The 26691-nt window shown below is 37.8% G+C and overlaps 1 protein-coding gene across 1 annotated transcript in view; it reads right to left on the minus strand.

Moving 5' to 3' along the window:
• The window catches only part of COL5A2 (collagen type V alpha 2 chain), a 141827-nt gene extending 122355 nt beyond the window's left edge, over positions 1-19472 (minus strand). The window contains exons 1-2 of the mRNA XM_085065983.1: positions 19397-19472; positions 5931-6016 (exon numbers count right to left, since the gene is read on the minus strand). The gene's annotated coding sequence lies outside the window, so the exon portion shown is untranslated. The remainder of the gene's footprint in view (positions 1-5930; positions 6017-19396) is intronic.
• Between the last annotated feature and the right edge of the window lie 7219 nt (positions 19473-26691).

Below are 26691 nucleotides of genomic sequence, written 5' to 3' on the forward strand. Positions count from 1 at the left end.
GGCCCTGGAGGAACACCCTGCCTGCCTCAGCCACCTTGCATTTATTGGGACATCAGCCATTCTTTTTCTCAGCACAGTAGCTCTGCAATTCATGATTCTTTAATAAAAAAGGAACAGAAAAAGCTGCACATTAAAGTCCAAAATATACTGGAAAAGAGAAAGAAGCCATAGCTCACTGAACACAAAGACAAACGACTTGGCTTGGGATAACTGCTGAGGCAGCAGCCGCAGCTGCCTGGGGCAACTGGAATATTCAACCATCATCTCCTCAGCTGGCACTGTTCACACAGCATTTTAAGGAAACATAAACCAACAGTTCACTATTCTTTAAGAGCTACAAGGGAAATTGCAATGGACTTCAATTCAATTCAGGAGCAGCTCAGACAACACAAAGCTATAAATAAACATCTTATCAGCTACTTCCAGGCAAGACACATCTTTTACTTAGATTAAAAATGCAGTAGAGAAACCAAAGTTTTAGAGCAAAGCTCTTTCAGTGTTTTTACAAGAAGTGACATCCCTGGGAACAAATAGAAGTTTGCAACCTGAGCTGGCCACAAACTGCTTGCAGATGCTCTTTTACAGACCTACCTGTAATGTCACTTTTCTGTATGCAGTTGTGTATTAACAGCAAGGCATTTCCAACTTACATAAAAGCTTTCTCTAAAAAAAGTGCTCTTGGGACAGCATTTATTAACAGTTTAGGTCCAAATATTTTCTGGACTGCAAATCTAGTTAATATTCATGAAAAATTTATCTAAAGCATGAAACACACATGTATTTCAATTCTATGTATATATGTAAATATTATATGTATTTATAGAATATTTAGTAAAAACCCACAAGTATTTAGGACACTTAATCTGCAGTATGCTACTTAGATGAATAATTTATCCTCACATCCTTAGAATACCAGTACCTCTGACTTTATAATATCTTAACCTTATGTCCCTCTTGCCTTGTCTGCTGCTAGATCCCATCACTGTATCTGTCAAGTGCTACATGTATACAGTCACCAAAGGGTTAAGCCTGATGGAGCAGAAAGTATTTTACAAATCAGAAAGCCTTTATAGTAGGCTGTTCATGTTGCCGAGACTCTTCAAATTGCTTGCCAACAGTGCTATTTTTATAATGCCATCACAAAAGCAAATCCTATCCTATCCATTCATGACTTCAGTGCAGCTTTTGCTGAACATTGTATGTATCATAAATCAATCTTTGCCCAAACTGCTGAACAACTCAGAGACAAGTTCAGATAAAGCATTAAGGAGGTCAGGACAGGAATTGTCAAAGCCTCTCCAGTCCTCACTTTTAAACTCCACTCTTGCTGTCTGTGGGAACACTTCATCCTAATTTCTGGAGATTTAATTTGTTTTCCTAAGTTAATCAGAACATGAGCAGCAGTTGCACAAACAAAATCAACAAGTACTGACTGCTACCAGGTGCTCAGGAGCAAAAGGGAAGAGTAGCAAGAGAGGACCAGGCAGGCAGACCCTGCAAATGTTTTTGCTGCTCCTGTTATGGTTCCTTCATTACTGTTTTACTTGGTCTGACATGACCAAATTTTTCTAGTGCTTTTCCTAAAGCAATATTCCAGACCTGCATGGGGCCTTGAAGTTTCCCCTCTGTCAGTAACATACAGCACTTTTGCACAGCAATAACCTGGAACTACTGCCAAGACTCAGCAGAAGGGGAGTCATACCTAGAGTATTAATTTCTCCCATATAGTTTCCACTGCATAATTCATAGCCAGGTCTTTGTCTTTCATACCAAAGCAGTGCTCCATCAGCTTTTCACAGACTGAGGGAAAGGTGTCCTTTTACTTGTCTCTAGAGTATCTATGGAAACATGAGCCAGGGCAAAGTGCCAGGCAGCAGAAAGCCCTGAGACCACTGACTATATGGGTTTTCAATGCAATGTATCAAAGGAACTTAATTCACATCTTAACTCTGAGAGTGTAATTACTAATACATAATATGTGAAAGGAAAATAAAGTAATTTACATGTGCCTTTTTAAAATTTTTCCTCTGATGACTATAAAGTTAGTTTATAGCAAATGTCACCCAGTAAGCGAGAAGAACCTCAAGGTGACAACAGTTCCCATACCACTGCCAAGAAGGGGCACGGGGGAAGCACTGCTTCTTTGGGATTTGGCATTGTGTTCACTGCTGCATTCTCCTCTCTGCCCTTCTCATTTTGCAGTATTCTTCTCCTGAAGGCATGGAGTATTTATTAAACCTTTTCACCCAAAAAATACACTTTAGAGTATCTATTAAATTTCACTTTTCCAAGGATGTTCAGGGAAACAGTCTGTTCATAGTTTAATCCAACGTGAAACCAAAACCCTTAATAAACAGGCAAAATTGTTGGTTTGTCAGCTTAATCTAAAAAGAGCAATTGTACCTCAGAGTTTTAGGAAGTATATTCTGTTGGCTTATAAATCCATTAAACTGGGGAACTCATGATTCAGCCACTACAAGTTTTTATATTCACATTAAAAATAGCATTTCATGGATTTACAACACTACAGAACTTCAGTTTTAAGTTGGTTTGGGTTGGGGTTTTTTGGGGGAGTGTGGGATGCATGCATTTACTTTATTAAAACTATAGAACACTGACATCAGCATTGCATTTGATTTAGAACTTTGTTGTTGCTAGAGGTTTCTTTGGCTGTTCCTCTCTTTAGAACTTCTCTCATCATTTTTCATCAGTGTAATTCTTCAAATAGTTTTAGATCCTTCACCACATTTTATTATTCATTTTCACATACAGTGCTTTTAGAAGCCACAAACAAACCTCTTTCCAAATGTTCCACTCATTGCACAAGCTTGCAGGGAGCCATGCAGCCCTTTCCCAATACTCAGGTGTACTCTGGGAAGTTTTCAAAGAATGGGAGTTCAGTGTTCAACTACAGTTGGATTTGAATGGGGACACCTTACTATACAGCTGTGAAAGTCTTCCTCATAAAACGCAGTAGAATTCAGAAGTGCTTTAGAAATAAGTTATCTATTTAAAAAAGCAAACCCCTAATTTTTCGAATAAAATTTCCCAAAACCAAAAAATCATGTTTTATATGACTTTTCAGTAAAACATCATGTGAGAGAATGTGAAAATTATAGTCTAACAAATACAGAGGAAATGGTTATGTGAAAAAAAACCCAACTTTTTTTTTTTAAAGATAACAGAGTTTCTCTTCTCCTTTCCATTTATGATTTGGTCTTAGACGCTGTCTCTCTTTCACAAGCTTCTTCCCTTTTCTACTCTGCTACATAACTTAGAGTCCAACCTACCTGATGAGAATCACAGCTAAGAAAAAAACCCCACACATCTGTGCAGCATGGAAAAGCATCAGTCCCATAGTGACTTTCTGCAATGCTTTAAGTGTCTGTTAAGTTAGAATTTCCATGAGATGAGAGAGGGAACAAAAGTACATGAATTTATACTTTATGAGCATAAACTTTGGACTTTTTGGATCAATTTTATAGAAATACAAAACAAATTCATACAATTTTAACCCTACAAGTTTTCTAGCAGGCAGAAATGGCAAAGACTACGTTACTATGAGTGATATTACAAACGAGACTTCTTCATTCTGGCCAATTTTATATTACACTTTTTGTGGAAGCTGTAAAAACCATGTACCAAAACCTGGATTCACTGAAGCACCTGGGCTCAAGTGTAGTTGCTACCATTCTTTAATCATTCCAGAGAGCATCTCTGTCAGAAAGCCAGTAAGCCAAAGCAGAATTCAGGATGTTAAGAACACAGACTTCAGAGGCTAATGCAAACAATTTGTGCAAGCTTTACTGTTTTCAGAACTAATAAAACACAACCATTCTTAGGCACCGCTCATATAAAATGCCCAATTATGTCTTTATAACTTACAAAACTCTATTTAAACAGGTATGTCATTTTGATCCAGGATATTCTACTGGTAAAGTAATTTTTCTTGGGTAAATGCAGTTAAGTAATACCACACAGGCCTGCACAAAGAAACTCAAAGAGGCATTTTAGACTACACTTTCAAAAACTAGTAAATGGTGCCACATACAGAAAAATGTTACTGTTTTTAGTTACTGATGTTATAGTTTTTACTACTGATTCCTTAGTGTTCTTTCTAAATCCTGACTGATTCACCAGCTCCAGAGGCACAGGGAATTTACCTGTGGGGTTTTGTGTGGCATATCTCTGATTAAAAAGCTTCAGGAATTGGCCTGCAAGACCCTGCTCTCAAAATCTTTAATAGAAAACAATAAAAATTTCCCCCCTCAAGATTTATCACAGCCATAACTGACATCTCAGAAGAGTTCTGTTGGTTCAAATAAAGACAGACAAGGTCAGAACTGATATTTTCAGTTATCTTGACTTGGTCACAACATCACCAACATTCCTCTAGATTTCTGGACTTGGTATTTTTTACCAAGTGGTCCAGTCCTATCACATAAGTAGAAATCCCACCCAAAAAAGAGAAAAAAAGTAGAATTTTACAGAAAAACTCTTATAATTATTTCAAAAACATAAAAGGAAATATTTTAGCAATTTCTCTCACGCCTCTACTTAATAGCTATCAATTTACTTTTTTTCTGGAAAATACATGCCAGCAAGGTTTGAAAACACAGATCCTCATTCTGTCATAAATAAACTCTATGAGGGCAAACATCACAAAAATCTGGTGAATGGACAGATATTCAGGTGGTGGATTTTGGGGGGTTTTTTGTTGCTGTTACGGTTTGTTTTTTGTTGCTGTTATGGTTTGTTTTTTGGTGTTTTTTTTTTTTTTTAAAGCAAGCAAATTACATAAGCAATGCAGCTATCTTGATCACTTCTCAGGAACGCAAAGAGATCAACTCCTCCACTTGGCACTTGATTCATTTTGCTCTTTCCCTTAACATTTTGCACATTTAGAAGTCCAGGTCAGAGACAGCACATTCAAGGGTTACTTCCTCAAGCTCTTTGTGAGGGCAACAATTCACCTACCGTGAAGCTCCAGTTGACACGGCTGCATGCTACTGGAGAAGGTTTCTCCTCGATGCTTGTGGAAAAGCTCCGGCAGTCCCTGGCACAATTTTTCAACTCCACCTAGCAGTACCTGGTTCGTGAATTAACGTCTTAACAATCTGGATGATTCACAGCTATCATTAACATTTCTTTTTGCTAACAAGTGAACACCTATTTCTTGGCTACTGTGAAAAATAGTCATAGAAATGTACTCAGTTACAGATGTAAAGCCAGCTTTTGAATTAACGGTGTGCTATAATGGGTTGCTGTATCTTTTTTAAGCTTTCTTTTCTTAGCAGTTAATTATTCTTAACAAGACACACTCTTCAGGCATGGGTTTGCTAAGTAATCCTGTTGGAAAAAAACAATCCCTCAAATAACCTCTAGCATTTAAAAAAGGACAAATTCTAAAAGGATAGGGTTTATCACAGCCTCATTTAATAGTGGAACACATGAAATTTAATGCTGGCTGTTATAATGAAATGAAGCTTTGTATTTTAGAATCGTTTTCAGATCTTCATTTTTAACCACCTTTGAGAGCTGGCTTTGTTTAGCAGTTCTCCCAGTAGGTGACTCTTCTCTTTCACCCACCATGTGGAATTGAAAGCTGCAAGAATGCAGTAGGTACTATAAATACAGAAAGGCATCAGTGCCCTTGGATTCAGCTCGGTGAAGTCATAAAGCAACAATTTGTTAAATGTGTTAAAATAGATAAAATTAACTGGGAAAGAGGAAAAAGAAAAAGCCAAATTAATCTTAACAATGTAAGGCAGGTAACTCCTTAGAGAAATCGAGCTCTAGCCATTCCAGAAGCCAGCAGTATTAAGCATCAGTAACTCAGCCTCTATAAAAGCATTTCTATTGCACACTCATATGGAGTCTTAAATATTTTAAGCATCAAATAAGAATCACAAAATATTTCTGCTACTTACTGCATACAATCTCTCCTTCAGAATGGACTCCATCACTCAGATCCAATCTTCATCAAAATAGCTCTTTCTTGCCAAGTAGATCAAATCTGCTGATTAAAATTTCCAGTTACAATATTACACTTAAATTACAGATTTTGTTTTCAATTGAACATTTGCCTCTGTAATGATTTTTGCATAGACATGTTTATGCACAGAGGAAGACTTTCAGGATTTGGATTGAGAGACTTGCTGCATTTATATCACACAATAAACCCATCATCGTTATTGCTAAACTCTGTCACAGAAGATGGATATTGTATTTTACATGGAACTTGGCCTGATTTTAAATCTGGCTTTGACAGGATTTTGTCTGCAATGTGGACAGGACAGCCAAGCAACTGAGGCTGGGAAAAAGCCAGAAACAGTGAAGGGACTAAAACCCAAACCTGCCATCAATGTTACAGCCTGACTGCCCACACAGACCTGGGCAGGTTCTGTGCAAGAGCAGGCGATTGGTGCAGCCCAACCAACAGCACTCCTGCTGTGTTCAAAACCAGAACAAAACTAGAATTGACATTTCACCATTTATAAAGTCTTTCAGAGGGAGGAGGAAAAAAGCATTCAAACAGCAGCATTTTGTTATTTGTTTACATGTCTTTTATATCTGCCCTTAGACACCTAACGTGACTCTTAACATGGATAAATACCTTCAATAACCTGCATTTAATCATCCCAAGATTGTAAATCTCAGGTTGTTTGTCTGCCAAAGTACAATGCTTACAATAAATTCCCAAAATTAGAAAAATACAAAGAAAATTCTACATTTTCATAGTTTATGTAATATCAAAGAATTCAGTTTTACTTCTTACAAGAAACCATGCTCTTTGATAGAGTAAATTACAAGGTATTATAAACTGAGAGACAGTTTATGGAAGCTCTGATGAGGAATTGGACAAAGCTATCTTGTAGAATCATGCTACTACTAATGGATTAGCTAATGCTAATCCATTACCTCCCCAAAATGTGGGCAGCCAATGCTGCTGCCATGGTTTCCTAGTTACAGAAACCTGGTAGTGGTGAACCCACAGCCCCCAAGGTCTCATTATCTGTGCTGAGGTAGTACATGTAATGAAACATTTTTTTTCTGTAACTGGTTCTCAATTGAGGGTTATTACTGGAAATGGTGTATGAGAACTAACTCTCAGTCTGTTGTCTACTATATTCCTGGTAGGTTTTTGTACATTTAAAAATCTCATGTCCTGGCTGCATACTTTGCTTGGGTTGTCCATTTTTGCAAACAGATCACTCACTTCCCACAGTGCAACACAGAGATTTTGTCAATACATTGTTCCACACATCAGCATGGCCAGATTTCTTTTCCAAAATAAAATCTGTGCAAACTGTAAATTAAATCAGGCTGAGCATGGCAGCAATCTGTGGAGTGCCAGAGAAAGGTCACACTGCATAGCCTGGCACACAGAGCCAAGGGCCAGCCAGAGATGCCCGCCTGGTTTGCTCAGCACCCAACCTCATCCAACAGAAACTCATGGCAGGGAAAAGGAAAAGAACTGCCACATGAAGAACCCCGTAAGAGGCACAGATTTAGCCAGCTAATTTAATGTATGCTAAATAGAATTCCCTCATGTTCTTAGAGCTGAAGTGCAGAAAAAACACTGTACTGCAACTGAAGTGAATGGAAAAATGTTAAGAAAGCCAGGATTGGACAAGACTTGTGAGTCACTTCAGAGCTATCCAAAGGGATACAGAGGTCGTCCTCTCGCTAGAACGTGGGCTGAAACAGTCACTGATTTATTTTCCGAGAATCCCAATAAGAGGCACTCTCAGGGGAGCACAAGACAAGAGACTTTGCCATGATTGCAGCTACAAAGATGACTACAGTTCAGAAATTCTGGCAAACTTTAGAGGCTACAGTAAGAAGTCAGTGCTGTACTCTGAAAGCTCTGAGAATGTAAGCACAGGGCAGGAAGCAAGATATTACAATGGCATAACTGCTAGAAGAATTTGGGAATACAAAATGTGTTTATTGATTGATTTAATCACATGCATTCTTAACAAAGAAAATATCAAGGTTTAGCATGTGGGACTAATATTTTATGACTGTTTATAGACAGCTTTGGCCATCCCTCTCTGAATTACAGGGTCACGGGTATTCCTTGCGAGGAAGGAATATAGGTAGTGTTACATTTACTGCTGTGCTCAGAATTCAGCTCCCCCCTTCATTCCACAGAAGTGGTGAATTCCAATTACCCTTTTCAGACTAGGGAAAAAGACAGCTATGTAGGACTACTTGATGAGATAAAAAATGGAGTAGACAAAATTTAGTATTATACACCCATCCCTTCAGCTTTGGATTATGGGACAGTCTTAGGTTAAATGCACTAATTATTACTTCTCTTTATTATTAATTTTAAATCAATTTTTGAAGTCTACCCCTAAGGCACTAGATTATTTAATTTAATTATATAATACACTAAATACAATTAAACTAGAACAAAGAATTTTGGCTAGCTACTACTTTCCTCTTCCATAATTTAAAAATGAAACATTTAATCTGCCTAGCAGAGGCATGTTTTCTTGACCAGTATCTCTAGAAGTTATCAAGTTCAAACTGACTCTGAGTCAGTCCTGCAAAACCCCTGGTCCCTGAGCCCCAGCAAGATGACTTTGTGTGCAGCCCAGCCACTTTAATAACAGGCAGATACAGCTCTGGCAGCTCTGCTAATTGTATCTGTAAGCACATGGAACCACACACTAAGGAAACTCTGACAGAAACTGGGCAGAAATAGTAGAAATTACCTTACATGACATCATAAAGGACAGGCCCCATATAAAATTAAATGTATCAAAACCACAGTTTTAAAGGAGGGATTTAGAAAGGCAGTGGAAATACAGCGCATCAATTTTTTTTTTTTATTTATGAGCAATCTAAGGCTGAAGACAAAACCCTTCAATTTGGGTGCTACAAGATAATAACATGTAGAAGGACAGATCAAAAGTGATTAAATCTGTAATTGCGTGGAGTAACTTTTTGTCAGCTGATTTTATCACACTCCTATCTGACCCAAATTAATCTTGGGTATTATTTTCATTCTCAAAACTCAATTTTGTGCAACACATGGGTTATTTACCTGTTTTTCATCCTTAAGTAGAATGAACAAAAACCATGACTGAGTTTCCCTTCTTTGAAACCTTCTGCTCTCAGTGGCATTTTTTCAGTGCTGCTAAAGGGAGGGCTGGACCACAGCAGCCATGCTAAAGGTCACTGAGCTGTGATTGAGAATTTTCTTGGCACCTGCATGGCTCCACAGACTGCTCTCTCTGCTTGATTCAGATGCCTGTCTTATCACTCTTTAGTGTTTGATGAAGATTCTTATTCAGAGGTGAGAAAAATAAAATTAAAGTTATGACCAAGGTCTCTATCCTCCCCTGACTAAATCTTCATGTTTAACCATTAAAGCAGAGGTGACGTTGTGCAGCCACAACCTTTTTCCTTTGTATGATAACATATGTCACCATGCTGCAACATTTTCATCGTGTATATATTTTAAATGGGGAAAGTAATAACAAAACTGTATAAAATCACTATGCCAGATGTTGATGTAGCTCAAGAGGAATCCCAGAGATACAAGACCAAAAGCCACAGTCCCTCTAGGAAGCCAACCTGGAAAACATGACTAGTGCTGTGGGTAATGCTGGAGTTTGAACATCTGTATTTTCTTCCAGAAACAAAAAATCTCACACCCTGGAATTTTTTTAAAGCTACGTATATAAATGCATGCTCTGAAAATGATGTGAGCTTTTACATGATTTTTCTGTCTGCTTTTTAAACTAACCTCACTTTGAGTGTAGACATGACCCTTCATTTTTGTCTAGAAAAGATGACTAATAGGATTTTAGTTAAAAATGTGCAGCTTTGAAAATACTATTCTGTGTTTTGCATCAACTGTCTACCCCAAGATGGGAAATATTAATCATTGCAGCAGTCTGCCACACACAAATAGATTAATTTAACAGATGTACAATTTAAGTAAAACTCTGAGCTCATGATGAAAAATTTGGAGTAAATCTAGTACAAGGAAAATAAAGCACAGAACTCACTAAAGGAAGAAATGTGAGAAAATTGTGCTAAATATTCTTCTTATTCTTGCAAGGACACCATGCTGGGCAACCTTGGGGAAGGAGAACTGTCTGCTCCCTGAAGAAAGAATGGGGAAGAAGAGAGTCATCAGCCCTAACCTCTGGAAAGCTGAGTCTTGCTCAGTCATTACTTGCACACAAGAAGAAAGAGTGCGTGCAAAAATCCTAGACAATGGCTCAGTGCCTGCAAAGAGGAATTCTGTCTGACTTCCACTGGTGGTTAGATTTATGATCTGAGACACAAGTAGTTCACTTGTATGAAAGTCAAAAGGATATTCTTTTCTAACTTGATGCCAAAACCTACAGAAACAGCTAGAAAGTTCTTAAACTTCAGTAGGATTTGGATCAGCGTCACTGAGCTAGAAGATGACAACTTTTTTCCCCTGGATAAAACACATAAAACCCACACAAATGAAAGCTCTTCAGTTTTTTCAGTAAATCAGGACAAAGATCCTTAAAGAAAGACAATCCCTTTAAATGCTCAAGCTATTACTTCTTCTCTCAAAGCATTATTAACATACCATTTCCATAACATCAGTTGGTCTTACTACCACCAAGTAGGAATATTTGAGTAAATAGAGCATTTGATTTGCAGTCTTACTACACAGCTAGAAATACACTAACTGGTTGTAATTCTTCAAGTGTAATAAACTGTAACGTATGCTGTGGCTACTTTTTGGCTTCTACACATATCTAAAATAGACCAGTATTTCCATTTTTTAACCAAGTTATTACAGCTTTAACATATTTTAGATTCCTCCTGTCAGAACATACTCAAATAACTGATGACTTAATTTGATTTTGTGGAAGGCTTTAGAAGTACCAGGCAAAGATTATGTCATAACAGCATTATGGTGAGAACAGGAAATAGTAAGAGAGAAGTGTATGTGACAGGTGGGACTGAATCACAGAACTACTAAGTAATAAGCAGACAGGATGATTAAGCAATATAAAATTAGAATTAATCTCATGGCTACATATTATTGGGTATTTGAGGCACCTCCAGATTGACAGGAATTATAAAGATGGCCCCAGTTAGGGGTTTGGGGCAGGGCTAAGGGGTTTCTTCTTGTGAGGATAGTTTATGAAACAGTGTATGAAATACAACTTTTAAGTGGATGACACAAATATCCAGACCCTTTTTTATTAATAGCTGCATATTTCAACCTAAAAACTCATTTGAAAAAGGGAGTGTCAGAGAAAACATCTTTACTGATTAGAAGTGAATTAAGTTAGTACTGTGAAATGGAGTACAAGTAGTATTAATTTGGAGGCAAACATCCCAGAAGCAATCTCTATAACTGATAAAACACTTTGTACTTTTCTTGCAGAACAACAGGCTTTTGGATGTGAGACAAATTGTGCTGTAATTGAGGTGAGTTTTCAGAAGGTATGTGACTACATCCATAACATGTTATAACTTACTTTTCCTGGGGTTTTTTGTTTCTTTGTGGAGCTTGGTCTCCCCCCACCGCCCCAAAAAAAAGAAAGAAATCTTGATATTTTCCAAAAAGCCAAAGTCTGTTGGAATTCCCACTTCCAAAACACAAATATGAAAGACCTGATATAAATATTCACATAAACTCACAAAAAAGGTCAAAGTCTATTGTTAGTCATGACCTCCTTTTTACAGGATGTCAGCATGAAGTAGCACCTGCTAATACTTCAATATCATCCAAAGTTCCAGTGTTCCCATTCCTTTATGTCCTTTTGCTCTGTGTTCAGATCCTGGGGTATGGCAGGGTGAGAAGTACCCTGTGTTCTCTATTACGGGAAAAGGGTTTTTTTTCTTCATACCATTCATACCCTAAGTTATATCAAAAATATGAATTAGAATTTCTCCAACAAGAGTACAAACCAGCAAAGCATGTATGCTAGGGCAGATGGAGCTCTTATTTTTAATATCCATTATCCTGTTTTTTCTAGATAATATGAAAAAAGAGAGATGATAAGAAAGAAATACATTTCTTGGTAAGACCACTTTCTTATTTCTATTACAAATCTAACTTAGGAGAATAACAGGACATTTCCAGTTCACTTCTGTGTTCTCTTAAAATTTAATCTATTTCAACTCTGTGGTGTAGATATGTGTTTTCATACTTTGTTTTTTTCCAGTAATTTATTCTAATACAAACATTAGTTCAGCATTCCTTTCAATTAGAGCAATGTTCCAATTCTCTCACTGTTGATATTCCCTCTTACCAGAGATTTCTTTTTTCAGTATTACTAAGCTGAAGTTACTGTTTTTCTTTTCTTCACCTACTCCCTTCTCTGAGAGCCTAATGCAAAATTCAATTTTATAAGTTAATAGTAGAAAGTATCCGTTTTATAGTAGCAATAGTAGAAAAATGTATCAAGATCTACTAAACAATAAGATATTAATATCAATCACATTAAATCTTAACCACTTGATACATATAAGCGAAGGTACTGTTTGCTGTATTCTCCTTGATAATCAGAGATTAACAAGAACCTCTAGAGGCAATTCAAGTCACAGAGAGGTTTTACTTAGGTTCACTGAAGTGATTCCAAACTAGGTTGTATACTCCCCTCAAAACTGAGGGACTCACTCAAGAAATAGCATCTCTTACCCTGAACTCTGACTCTCCTGTTATGCAGAAAGGGCATCCTTTACCAGCAGTACAGGCCAAACACGCTGGCACCAGGTTACAATTGCTGCAGCCATTAAGAGTACAGCCAGCCAGCATTGCTTCCATTACACAGAGGAACTTTTCCCTGGCAAAGTTATGTCAAAAGCTCTTTTAGCCCTTAGATCACAGCAAGCCAAGAATTCTTTACAATCCTCCCAAAGGTGAAACACAGAATCTGACCCAGAAATCAGTTTCAGCCACTGGCCTCAAAACATCTGCCTTCCTAGTTTATCCAAACTCCGTTTTCCCAAACACACGTGCTTCAATGGGTTGAGTTGGCATCATTTGTACCATTCATTACATCAGGGACTATTATTCATTACAATAATGACAATTTATTTCTTTAGGTTATGAGGCATTTTGGTAAAATTAATACATTTATCTTAGCCTGCTCCATATCATCAGTGTCTAGTAAAAAAAAAAAAAAATTGCTTGTAAACAATTAGCACAGCATAAATGCAAAACCTGTGAAGATTTCCACAGGCTGCACCTTCAGTATGGTTACAGCACATAAAATACAACCAGAACTGGCTAAATAACAACAGCTCATATTAACTAAGCAAAATGACTGTTTTGTTGATACACTTTATCAAATCACTTTTTAAAGCAATTATTTTATTTATAAAAATCCCTTAATCAGAAAGCTGCTCTCATCTCTAATTCAGTTGCAGGCAATGACTCCTCCCAAGCAGGCTGTCACCATGCAGCCTGTTGAGGCACTAGCAGCCCCTGGGCAGAGGGGGACGCTCAGACCTGCCCTGCCCTGTGCCAGTTAGCACAGACCAACACTGACATCTGGTGCCAGCATAGCCATTTTACACGGGGGCAAAGGTCCCGATTGACAACTCACTGAAGAGTTGCTAGTTTGACACTAAGATAAATCAGCACCTCCTAGTCAGCACCAATCCACGGCAGAATATGACTATAGGGAAAAGGAAAAAAACAGTAAAAATGCCAGGGACACATTTAAAGCCAGGAGAAGAAAGTGAGAGAATATTCACAGTATTTTTTCTGCTATGCACTATTTCCAAAATGTCAGTCATATCTCAAGATAATTTTAGCTGCTGCTAAAATAGGGAGTTGCCTATTTTCGTGAGAACAGTATTAGGATTATCTGTGCCAGGATGAGCAGAGCTTGCACACTGGAAAAAGCACAAGAGTTGTTTCATTCTGAAAGCAAGGGCTTAGACTGTGGCTGGCATGAGCTTACCTTGCTTGAACTGCTACAACTATTATACATGCCATTTTGTGGGCTAGAGAATCACTCTGTGCCAGGAATTTTTGGCTACTTGCCCAGAACAAACTGGGCAATGGGGCATTGAGCCCAATGTGTATCAATGAGTCTAGCGCAATTAAGGTTTGGGGTGCAATCTTCATACACACAGGTAATGACCATTTCCTTGCAGGCCACCATCTTTCACTACTAAGAATATCACCCAGGCTGACACACCAGAGAGGATGATCCCAATGGTAAAGAAATTACTTTTCTTACCTACTAAAAAACTAGGATTTTACACAGCATTTAATTCTGCTACCAGCTGCTAGCTCAAATATGTCTGTGCAAGATGTACAAATCTGCCCAAATTACAAGCCAACCTCACTATTCTCTCATGCAAGGAGCCAACAGAGAACTATTTCCAAAGTGTAGCTTTTCTGTGCACCAAAACAGTTTGCAACATGTCCTCATTCCCATAAAGCACTCTGCAGCCAGCGAACTCTTGTAATAATGTTATTTGCAAGAATAGACTTGGAAAAAAATGGCTTTATTATTGCATCTTTGTGCCAATGCAGACAGCATCCTGACTTACCAGATGTTTCTTATTTCTTTTTTCTAAACTGCACTTTGGCATTTCTAGAACTGAAGGTTTCAAACAAAGAGGTTTCTGTTACCTTAAGAAATCCAATTTAGCACTGCCTCAAAAATCTGTGCTTACATGAGTAAAGCCTGATTGCGAGAAACACACCAAGCCTCCATTCAAAGAGAACACTTTGGATAACTTTTGTAACCCCACCTCCTTAAAAAACATGGAAACAGTAATAAGCTCTGCAAGTTCCATGAATGGAAAAGCATTAGTTTTGTGACGTTTTGAGGTTTTGGAACACAGAGTTGAGCTTGTGGTTTTTCTTAGGTTTTGGTTTTTTTATTTTATATTTGAGACAGTGAAAAATACTAAAATCCCGAACCACATAGGGGACTACATTTTGTAGGGAAAACACTATTGAGGATTTTGAATGCCTGTGCCGGGAAGGAAGTGCAATAGCACGACAAATAAGATGAAGTACAGTTTGCCTGATCAGTGCCAAGTGTTACTGATTAGTTCTCACTTCATCTTAATTAAGGTTTCAAGACCTCTATTTAAGTACCACAGCTACTTCAACAGATGCATGGCCGAGGTTTGCAATTTTCCCCGCTTGCAGGAGATGCCAGGACATTTCACTTCTCTGATCCCTAACAAGCAGCAGCTTCTGCTATAAAGAAATATGAGCAAGTATAGCAGGCACGTGGTTTATAGCATGCTATTTTCCTGACTGCTTTTGCAATTCAGTATGTGGCCACTACAAGAATTGCACTTGAATTACGGATGGTCTCTAAGCCCTGCATCAAGAATGTGCATTACTTTTGGAAAGTAACTGCAAATCAAAAAATGTGGAAAACAAAGTGAAACTCTCCTTCTCTAGATAATAGATAAGATGGAAGGCATTCACTGGAAGAGGGGAATTAAAGCAATTCAAGCACAGTAGCAGATAGTTGGGCAAGAAGCAATGGCAAATAAAGTTCCCACAGCTACTGTAAAAGCTCACTATGAAGTTTATAGTTTAAAGTAATGTTACATTGCAGCGAAGACTGTCTTCTTTGGCTTACTTTCTGTCTCACTTCCAGATTTTCATCATCAGACCAACAGCATATTCAACTAAGATGGATTATTTGTTTTCTTATTTACTGACCTGCACTACAAACAGCAGTTTGGGGTGGCTGCTTTACTGGGTGGCTAACTACAAAATGTTGCAATTGCATGCTCAGTGCCAAAAAAAAAAAAAAAGAAGCATCTTTTTGAATTATGCCTTTACTAACTGCTAATTGACTTCTGTATCTTTACATCTACTACTAAGTATAGCCAGGGAGAAACGCAGTTTCCTGTGATACAACCTACAGGCATGGTTAAACAAAGCCTCCCTACAATTTAAAATTCAAGATTATTGCATGACAATTAATGTGTTGAACTACAAATTCACATTTGTTTTTCTATTCTTGCAATATCACATTTATTTTTTTTCTTCCACGAGTATGTATGAAAATTCAGGACTCATCCTTATACAAATTTTAGAATTGGGCAGTTTCTGTGAAGTAAATACTACCTTGTCTGACTTGTAAATACTACACTTGTCAAAGTGTAGTCATTTTGACTTCTTTAAGCTCTCAGTCATGATCCTTCTTTTTCTGCTTTTCACACCCTTTCCATAGTTAGGATGAGGTGATTCCAGGCATGCTCTTATAAACCCAGGTCTCTGGAAAACAAATGTAAGGACTAGGGAGGGGCTTGCATCATCCCACAGGCACTTCCAAAACATTCTGAGTTTTGGGGCCTGTTGGGGCCTTCTACTCAACTGTTTTCAGTTTTCAAATAAACCAACTAGGAAAAAATGGTTTCTACAACAAGAGCTAAGAACTTAATGAATGCTAAATTGATTCCTGTGTGCAACGTCAGCAAGTGTCTGTCTTTGAGGAATTTCCACCCACAGAAGCTGTCCAAGCTGATGTCTGCTCCAAGCCCTTCTCCTCACAGCAACTGTAACACACATTCAACTACCAGAATAAATATTTGTTCACTTGTCTTGTATCTCCTCCTTAGTCTGCTACTAAACAGGAGCCTGCTCTCTTACCAACAGCAATTTGCACAAATTTTTTCCTTTTGTGTGACCTTTCCTATCCAGCATAGCTTGGAACACCAAGCTGGCAGTCCCTGATCCCCCTGCATTGGCCACTCTCCCAGCTGCAGCAAACCCCTCACCAGCAGCTCCAGGAAAGGTGACAGCCACGGGAATTGCCCCAGGAGCTGTAGTCTGCACCAGGATGGGTTTGTTCCCTGGGCAGAGGCACAGTGCCAGAGCAAAAGGTTTGCCCTTCCCAGCAGCCACTGGCATGAAGGCCTTGCCAAGGAAGTTTGAGTTTCCACTACTGTCAACCAGAACCCTTCCACAGGCACTGTGAAAGCAAGATAGGTATTGCTGCTCCCTCTGCAGTCTCTACAGTGGGACAGGCTGACTTTTGAATAAGAGGCTATTAAACAAGATACACATGTAAGATCTAAAAAAGTTTATAGAAAACATAATAATCTTACTGAGACCAACTTCAGTCTACTGTGCTTATTTTTTAAGCAGTTTTACAAATTTCAGTTAAACCTGATATAGGCATAAGCAATGAAGTTGTTCATCTTCCATTGCATTCACTGGGATATGATCTTAACCAGAGATGCAGCACTTGGTATCAACTGTTTCACACATTAATGTGTGGGAAAACACACACACACACACACACACAAATTTCTCAGCATTCTGGATGGGTTTTACAGCAAGACAGCTCCAGCTGTACACACAAAGAGTGATTGGAGTATGCATTCAAACCAGCCCTGCATGCACTTGCAGAAACCTCAAGCTGGTTTATGACTCTGCCTGAAGTTTGTGCTCTGGGCACCCAGGAACCTAAGCCAAGTGTGGGAGCCTGGAACATCCTATGGTATCACAAGGATCATAAAGAAGAAACTCAAACCCAGTCATGTTGCCTTCAGAATCTGACTGTATTCAGAGAAATTCTCCTTGCACTTCTACTACCTACCTGTATCACCCACCTTGCTCAGCACTCTTTGTAAGTTACATTCTCAAAATTTGTTTCTAGATCTCTGCTGATTTGTTATTTAGCCACCACATAGCAGCAGCTATTTTTGGCTACATACCCAAAACAAATCCCAAAAATGCAGATATATGGCTCCAGAACCTTCTCTCAACAGACCATGCATTCTCTAATGCACACCTGTTCCAAGGTAATTTGTTACAAGTGCATTTAAATCTACAGAATTACCAGGCAAAACCAAATTTGCTCCCCTTGGCAAGCTTCTCACCCTGAAGTCAGACACAGCATATTAGACAACGTAAAATACCTTTTTTTTTTATCAGCACCTTTATGTTTGCAATAAAAGGTAGGGAATAAATATTTGGGGGTTTCCTACTTGGAGTCAAATAAAAAAAATCCTCACAGCTGCTTTAAGTAGTTTGGGAAATGTAATAGCATGAAGACTTTTCTTGTTACTTTCCACAGAATAGGTGGGCTGATGGTGGCCATGTACACGTCACCACATTGCTGATAGCAATGGAAAACTCATCTGCTGAGCAGGAGATGTACTGAGTAGGAAGCTGCACAGTGGGGAGGAAAGTCTGGAGTGTATCCATGCCTGGAAAGCTTTATTACATCCACGTGAACATAGTGACATGCACAGAATACCTAGGGCTGTCCTCAGTTTGACTTCCTAGACAGTCAGAGAAGGCGTTTCTTTCCTTCCTTCCTGCTTTACAGCTGCCCTTTCTGAAAACAAACAAATGTTTGGCATACTTCAAGAAACAAGACATGTAACACTAGATTTTCTGCCACTACAATTCATGCATTCTTCCCACTTTACTCCCTGACATTTGACACAGAAGCCTAAAAACACTACCCAAGTTTCATGTGGTATTTGTTGCAGAATATAAAATTTTAGTAAACAATGGATTTTTTCCCTCATTTGAACCATGTGTGTATTACTCTGTAATCTACCATAGATGGTATCTTTCTTGTTACATAAATGTACTATTCTCTACTGTTAAGGAGTTACATGCATGTGTTTTATGAGGGAACAATATAATACCATGAATTCAATCAAATATCTTTAAAAGCAAATTGAAGGGTAGTTTATCAATTATAGGGAAGCACAAAGCTACCTGGCATTGATGTACTCACAGAAGGGCCGCAAAGGACAACAGAAATTTGACTATTGCAAGAGAAGGCCAGACAAAATCATTTGCTCATTCTTTTTGAGCATATTCAACATTTCTAAGTGTTCTGTTCCACTTCTATTTCCACATTAATTACCAGGCTGTTGATTATTTCTTTGTTTTCAATTTAGAGCTTGCAAAAAACTAAAATAAAGTCAGACCCTTTAACACCTGTAAAAATACTCCAATTAATGGATGCCTAGGAAAGTGGGTCAGAAGAAAATATTTGAACACAGATAAAAGATATTTCCTTTGGCCATGATAGAATTTTTTATTAGATACATATTTGAGCTCCTTTATTCAAATCCTGCAAAGAGTTAGAAAGAAACTTCAGACTAAAAACTGGTCAGCTGGGTATTAGGAGGTCTATGTGGTTCCTCTGATATAGGATAAATGAGTTAAGGGTGGAGAGATATTTCAGAGGTACTCCTTGGAAGCTATTGTTGTTAAAAATGTTTTTGATATAGAAACATAAAAGGGAAGATTTTTGAGAATTGAATTATATTTCTGTGGCTATCAGATACTACAAAGTCCTGCCTATTACAACAGCAGCTACCACAAACGTGTGTTTTAGGGAAATTTGTAAGGTATTGTGTCTTTCTGCAAGGGCTCTCAAATCCAACATGCAACACAGGCACATACACATTTTGATACCTTTTTATAGCCAGGGGCTTTCTGGTCTTTCATACAAGAGAATTTCATCTCCTCTCCATAATTTCCAGGGAATTAGCTGGGTAGAGAAATAAACAATGCATATATTAGTTTCAAAAATATTATTCACTCTTCAGAAAATACTACTTGATATGATTCTTACATCTTCATTTTTCTATTTGGCCCTGCCACAGAGGTAAGTCCTATTAATTACTTTCTTGGACTAGACATCTCAAAACTGAACTCCTACTATATTTCAAAGCTTCATACCTTCTCCAGAGATGATTTCTTAGTGCAATTAATATTTCAACAATATGAATAATTAATCTGTCTGAAATGGCTTACTTACTAGAAATAGGTAATAATTTCCAATAGCAGAAACTAAGGCTTTGCCAGTAGGTTTTGTCATGGAAAATTCTATCATGACAGCACTATGTGTTATTTCATAGTCAGAAAGGGCCATAAGCATAACCAGATGGAAAGATGTACTAAAACCCTCTTATTTTCCTTTCCCTAAAACCATTTATTATGGTGGAAGTTTAGCATTCATTTCCCCAGCAATTCTGGTGGTAAATCTATGAGAAAATGATCCTATGATACATTTGGATAAAGTGCCAGCACCAGGCATCAGTGCAACTCAGAGCTCAATTGCAGATTCATCACAAGCAAGGGTAGAATAGTTGATTTAACACCAAGCATGCAATAAAACTGCTCAGTAAATCCTCAAACTTGGAATCAAAGTCATAACACAGCAAAGGGAGACATCAGAGAAGGTGATACCTGAAGAAAAATAAGCATCTCTGCAAAGCATAGGCTAGTGCTGACATATTAAAGGTAGGTTTATAGGAGGACAGGCATAAGCCCATGAACACACTTTCCACTGATCCAGAAAGGAACTTTTATAAATGCTTGAAATCAATGGGTAAAGTTCTTACTGATTTACAAAGCAGCGGCAGCTGCTATGCTATATACTTGGTGAACATAGTTACAGGGAATATCAGTGAAATTCAAAGGTTAGTTTCAGGGTATTTTTGTTTTGCTGGCAAGAATTTCAGATGGTTCCTGGACTTCTTTTCATGGCAGCAAAACCAGTTGGACATAATGTCTTGAATAACTACTATGGTTTGTCCAGGTTTATTCTCCTTCTGTAGTTTTGTATCCCCCATTAAGGGGGAAAAACCTTCAGCTTTTCATTCCCCTTGCAACAAATCTTTTCCAAATTTTGTCTTGCTGTACTTAAAGCTACCTCAATGACTTGTGAAGCAGCCCTGAAACAGGAGAAACTGCCTCAGCAATAAGTAAAGCAACTTGGGTTTGAAAATAAACCCTCCACAAAGCCAAGAAACTAGGTAATAGGATAGAAAGCAAAATGACTCCACAACAGCCCATTAAAGAGGTTCAAAAGCTTGTTTCATTTTACTGTCTTGGAAAGTTGCTGATATGCATAGAACAAGTTTTGCTTATATGTATACAATGAACACAATTAATTACATGAACACATTTAATTGGGGGGCTGGGGCAGGGGGAGTAATAAGAAAAAAAAAAAAAAGAAAGAAAGCCAGAGACAATCATACATAGCCTTGTTCTTTAACAAGTAAAAACACACTAATGAAGACAAAACACAAAAGGTGTCCTGGACCCTATAATCCTACACTTCACAAGAAAGCAGGCTACGGCTTAAAACACATAGCTCCCGAGTCTGACTTGAAAGAGATATTTAAATGCTGGTTCTAAATCAACAAATAGCTCCATTACTGAAGTAACCTATTTGTCACATGCCTAATCTTTTACAAACTTGTGACAAAGTTCGGATTCACATTTGTATTGAGAGTTTTGTTGGAACCAGAATTGGGATTGCAAAACCAGAAGCAGGTTTTTAGCTGTAATACATCTTTTGCCACTGAATACACTGTGGATGGAAAGAGCTGCAATAAATAGCACAGAATGTTCCAAAGGCTGGTGAGATGAAAAATGTTGGGTTTTGTTTTTTATCCTGCTTAGATAAGCTTTGTAAGCACAGGCAAAAATGTGAGCAAGTCGCAGCTGATTCAGATATAAGTAAATTTCAACTCCAAACTGAAATGCAAAGGGGTTTTGTTGAATGCCTTAATCACCTTTAGTCTCCATTCTGAAGCTAAAGTAACAAGAACAGATTACATACAGAACTAAGATGCAGTTTGATATTTTAAATCTTAGGACTGAAGGAGAAAATACTCAAAAAAATCCTGAAAAAAAAGAGTTTAGAGAGTTCCAGACTGAGAGAGGGGGGGACAGGTTGCCAGCTGTCCTAGACATGCAGAAAGCCAAATCTTCAATACTTGGAAGTTATTTCCAGCTCTAGGACTCTCAGTCCCATTTTCATTACCTGATAGCATCATCTGAGATGCCACAGATTTCCCAAATCTCTTCAAAGAGGCTTAAAAAACAAACTCAATGGGGCTTATTTCAGACTTAGGCAGACTGACAATAAATAGTGCCTCACGCTGCAGAGTGATTTTTAAAAAGTAATTATATACATATAATTTGTATACACATGTAAATGAAAACTACATTAACAAGAAAAAGGTTGGATTATGTATTGCTGCCTCTGTTTTGCAGTACTGTTTCTAAAGCAGTAACTAGAACATTAGAGGAGTTATGGAAAAACTGATCCTTCAATTGAAAAAAAAATCCACTGGCTTATTTTAGAAATTATTTAACTGGCAGTTGCTATACTTGGCCTTTTATCTGTTCCACAGCCTAAACTCTGACAGTCTAACACACTCTTTCTTTCTTTCACTGCTGGCTAGTGAAAGTGTGCATTTTCCAGTTACTGTGTAATTCTGTCTTGGACTGATGTCATGGCTGCCACTCCAGCAGACCCATTAAAATAAAAAACATACACATCTAGAACTTGGGCTGTTACCCAAAGCAGAAACTTGTGATTGCAGAAGCAAGCCACACCTCCTTACAAATGGATTGTGATGTATGGCATCTCTTTTACTGAGAAATGCTGTAGATTCTTAAAAACTAAAAGTGCACACAGTTTAAAAGCATTTAAACTCCAGAGGAAGACTGAGAGGATATTTTTCTCATGCAGTTCTGTTTGAATTCACTGTAACACCAGACTAAAAAATGGAAAGGCTGTTGCTTGAAAAAAAAAGCTCAATTAAGATAAACTGGGACTGAAATACAGGAGAAAATTCAGATTTCCTTCAAAGTGGAATCTCTTGGAGAATGCTGCACAAAGGGGAAGAAAGCTTTTAAAAAGTGTACTTGACAATGCTGATCAGAAGACAAGTAGCCAATAATCAATTTTCATGCACAAAACACACATTTCACAGCACATATACATTTGAGAAGAGATTAACAAAAATAACTTAAAGGCATGCTTTGGGAAATATTTAATGAATATGCTTTCCTCCCCCTTACCTTAAAAAAACATGCTACAGATATGAGGTTTTGCACTTTGTCACAGCAAGGCTAGAGAACAGATAAATACAGAAGAGCTTTACTTGAGATTTATGAATCATAAGGTCAGTTGAATTCCTGAAAAAGAAGATTACATACATAGTACTAAAATTGTCAGCAACAGCAGTTGCTAAGAATTCTAGAGAAAACATTCATTAAGGCTATTTCTGCCAGCGATCTTGCCCAAATAAATATACAGAAGCCTAGACAACTGTGCTTGGAACTCAGGTGATGGTGGCTAACCAAATGTAGCAGTAATAGCAGAAAAATCAGCAGGGTTAGCTATCTAGTTTTTCTCAAAACACGGACTACACCAGCTTGAGCAAAAGTGACAGGTTAAAGAAAAATGCACCAGTCACCTGGACATGGACAGCTAACAGGTCAAATAGACCACTGACACAGCTTTTTAAGGCAGACTGTTTAAGTATATTGATCAAGACATTCTAATGAACAACCAAAAGAAATTGAGATCTTGGGGGGAAAAAACCTATAAACCCATCTTAGTTTGCTTTGTTTATACAATGCATATCAGCCATAAGTATTGTGAATTTTTGTCAACAAAAGCAATCTGTAAGTCAATTTACTAACAAAAGTTCAAGTGTTTTGAAACATACCAATCTAATTTATCTTAGAGTAGGAGTTTGCCACATACTTTCCTTCCCATTCATCTCAAACATGTTATGGCCAAATAACAGTCAAGACAGTAGTGAAAATTTTTCTTTCCCTACAGCCGTGTACAGAAACATTCCCCTTTAAACTAGTTTAATGATGTATATGACAGCAGCAGAGTAGCCAGAAGACATCCAAAGCATCAGGAATAGATTTTTTACTGCCTCTAGCTGTACCTGTCCTTGAGGACAGAGGGACTGATGTAATACTTCTTTAGCTGTACCTGTTTGGCAGCACACCTACTTGTAATGTCAACTGTATACATCACACATCCGCATGATGCTTAAGACAACAGTTACCTCATCATGCCAGGTGTCAAAGTGCCACCTGAAGAAAAATAACATTCCCTACTGCAAGTGCTGATAGACATTTTATGCAGCACAGGGAACAGCACAGCTGACAAGTCATCTCTGTTAAAAGACACTGACTTTCATAAAGGGGGAAACATCAGAGAGACACAATTTCAATTACTGAGCTAACTTTTCTGAATTATTGCAAGTGCATTAAACGTTCCAATGCCATCATGAAAACTACATAACAAGCTACTTCATTTTCCTTCAGCCTCCCATCTCCTATTCCTCCTACCTCTCCCTCATGAAGAAAAGTCATGGTCATTAAAGTGTGCTTTCAGATACTTTGGGTTGTATTATTTCTTTCTCCTCATGTTGGTCTCTTTCTGGAAAAAAAAAAACACAGCAATGGTCAAAGCCTGGGACCTGATGCTGGCAGAATACACACAAATCCAAGTGTGCTAGTTATACTTTTAAAGCAACACATTTCAAAGCAAGGACATTCCAAAACTCTGATGACTGCATTTGCAGTGCAGTTTCTTTCATTATACTGAAAGCTTAATAACTTGCAAAAAAAATTTAAAAATTAACCATCACACAGCAATTCAAATAATGTGAAAATATCACAGTGATTTTCCTTGTGCTTTTTGGGGAGGATTTTTGGTTTTGATTGCTTGGGGTTATTTTGCATGAATAATTTGACCTCTACAGTCAGATGCCATGGTGTCTTGGAGTTTAAAAAGTTTGACAAGTCTTCAAATATTTTCTCCATATTCTGAAAAAATATCCATAAATAATCACTAAACCAAGCAAAAGGAAATTTCAGCTTCCTGATGAAGAGGTTACTACCTGGCTGTCACAAGTCAGTGACCAGCAGGGCATGACACTGAGAACATGACCTAACTTTTCCAGTTTTCTCTGTACAGGTAGTTCTACAAGACTTCACTATTTGTCTTATTTACAAATCAAATAGCTTCTGTGATTTTAGCAAAGTAGGTAGAAGAGCACCTCTGAAGCAGGAATTTTGAGAAAATCTTGAATTTAAGGCACAGTTTGAGCTGAATTACCAGATACATCATACTAGAAATTACCTCCTTAATGCAATTAACAAGGCAACACCCAATAGAAAGCAGAGTGCTGACAGACATCAGTAATTTTATTTGGCCCTTGTGCTCCTGACAAATGCTACAGTAACTTCTCCAGAGCAGGAGATCTTCCCCTATTCCTTCATTTAAGGAATAAAGTTAAATTAGTGCTGGGGTAAGTGCTGACCAGGGCAGTGGAGAGAGCTATGGTGGGATAAACATCTCACACATGCCAAGCTGCTCAGGATGTGCCACACAGAACCAGACAGCTGGAGGCTGGAGAGAGCCCAGGCTTTAAATGGGTAATTCAGCACATGAATCTTTGTTACCTTACCAAGACTGTTATTAAAAAGCAGACCTTAGAACACAAAGCTAAACCCTTCTGGCGCCTTTACCTAAAGGCACAAACAAACCTGAGCCAAGATGATACAAATTTTTTAGCTATTAAGATCAAATTACCGGGTTTCAGTATTCTTTTTTTAGAGCAATACTGGCTAAAGGTTTGCATGAAATGACACCCAAATAAAACAGAAAGCTAAAAAGAAACTACTGTGGAGATTCAGCATCTCTTAACTACCTCATGGCAGCTTCAAAAGATAAAAAAAAATAGCCTGCAGTCAGAAGAAAGATTTTTCAATTTAAAAATATTGCTACCTTTATGAACATTGAAAATGTTGCTCAAAAAGAGTAAGATAGTATGGGGCTAGTTTACTAAAAACAAACAAGAATGAACAGAACTTATTTTTAATCTTACTTTAAAACACAATGGACCAATTCTCATATGACCAACCATGGTCAACAGCAAGTGTTAGGAGACAATCACATATACAGGTCAAACACAAACTGGTATTTTCCCAATGTCCAGATAAATAGAACTGGTCTCTCTAGTTGACTTTCAATCACCCAACCTGTGCACAATATGACTGAAAATAGAGACATGCACAACTATATTCTGTATTCTGCATTTTTTCTGATAGCTTTTAACTAAGAGTAATTTAAATATTGGCTAACAAGATCATTCTTAAATGCCAAATAAGACATCTGCTTTCGTCCGTTTTTAAAAAGTATCTCAGGAATACAAAGCAAAGCTGTTCATTTTAGTATCTAACACTTACATGTCCTTTTTAAAATGCCACATTTTCATAAAGCAATGTAGGGGATTAAGAGAAAATTATCCCACTACTGATCAAAGTCAGGTGGAAGCAAGAATGCAAAATATTTGTGTTAAGAGCATTTTTCTGGAAAATCACAAACCTCTCTACAAAAAGTAAAACGTTTGGTGCTCCTACATGGAGTCTGTGGAACGCAAATAGTTAGTGAAGAGGGCAGTGCAATACGAAGAAAAGCAACATCGTGAGAATGGTTGTGCAAAATACTGTGCAGCTGCTCCTGAAGTTTCTCTTCTGGGTGTGTGTTTGCAAGCATAACCCATAAAACTGCCTTTACTACTGAACTAGTCTGAAGTTTACAATATACAAATTACTTTTCAGGTTACCTCCTGAATCCACTTACTATCTATAGCACTACTGTTGTCATCCTGAAGGTAAAATTCCAGTTCAGAGCACTGCAGTTACTCCCATCCCCACCTTCTGGGGCATCATCTCTGATATCAAGCCCAGCCTACATCACAATTTGCATTGCTAACAGCCGAACAGTGCAGTGAAGTTAAAACAGCTATGGCAGGGGGGATCCACAATGTTTACAAGTAACAAACTCCTACACTAAAGCTGACTACAAAAAAGCCATATTTGAATGTTTATGTATCTGTATTTGCAATCTTAAATTTTAAAACCTGGTTCTCAGA

This window comes from Lichenostomus cassidix, chromosome 7 (assembly GCF_008360975.1).
Source record: "Lichenostomus cassidix isolate B80296 chromosome 7, HeHo_3.0, whole genome shotgun sequence".
NCBI classification, from domain to species: domain Eukaryota; kingdom Metazoa; phylum Chordata; class Aves; order Passeriformes; family Meliphagidae; genus Lichenostomus; species Lichenostomus cassidix.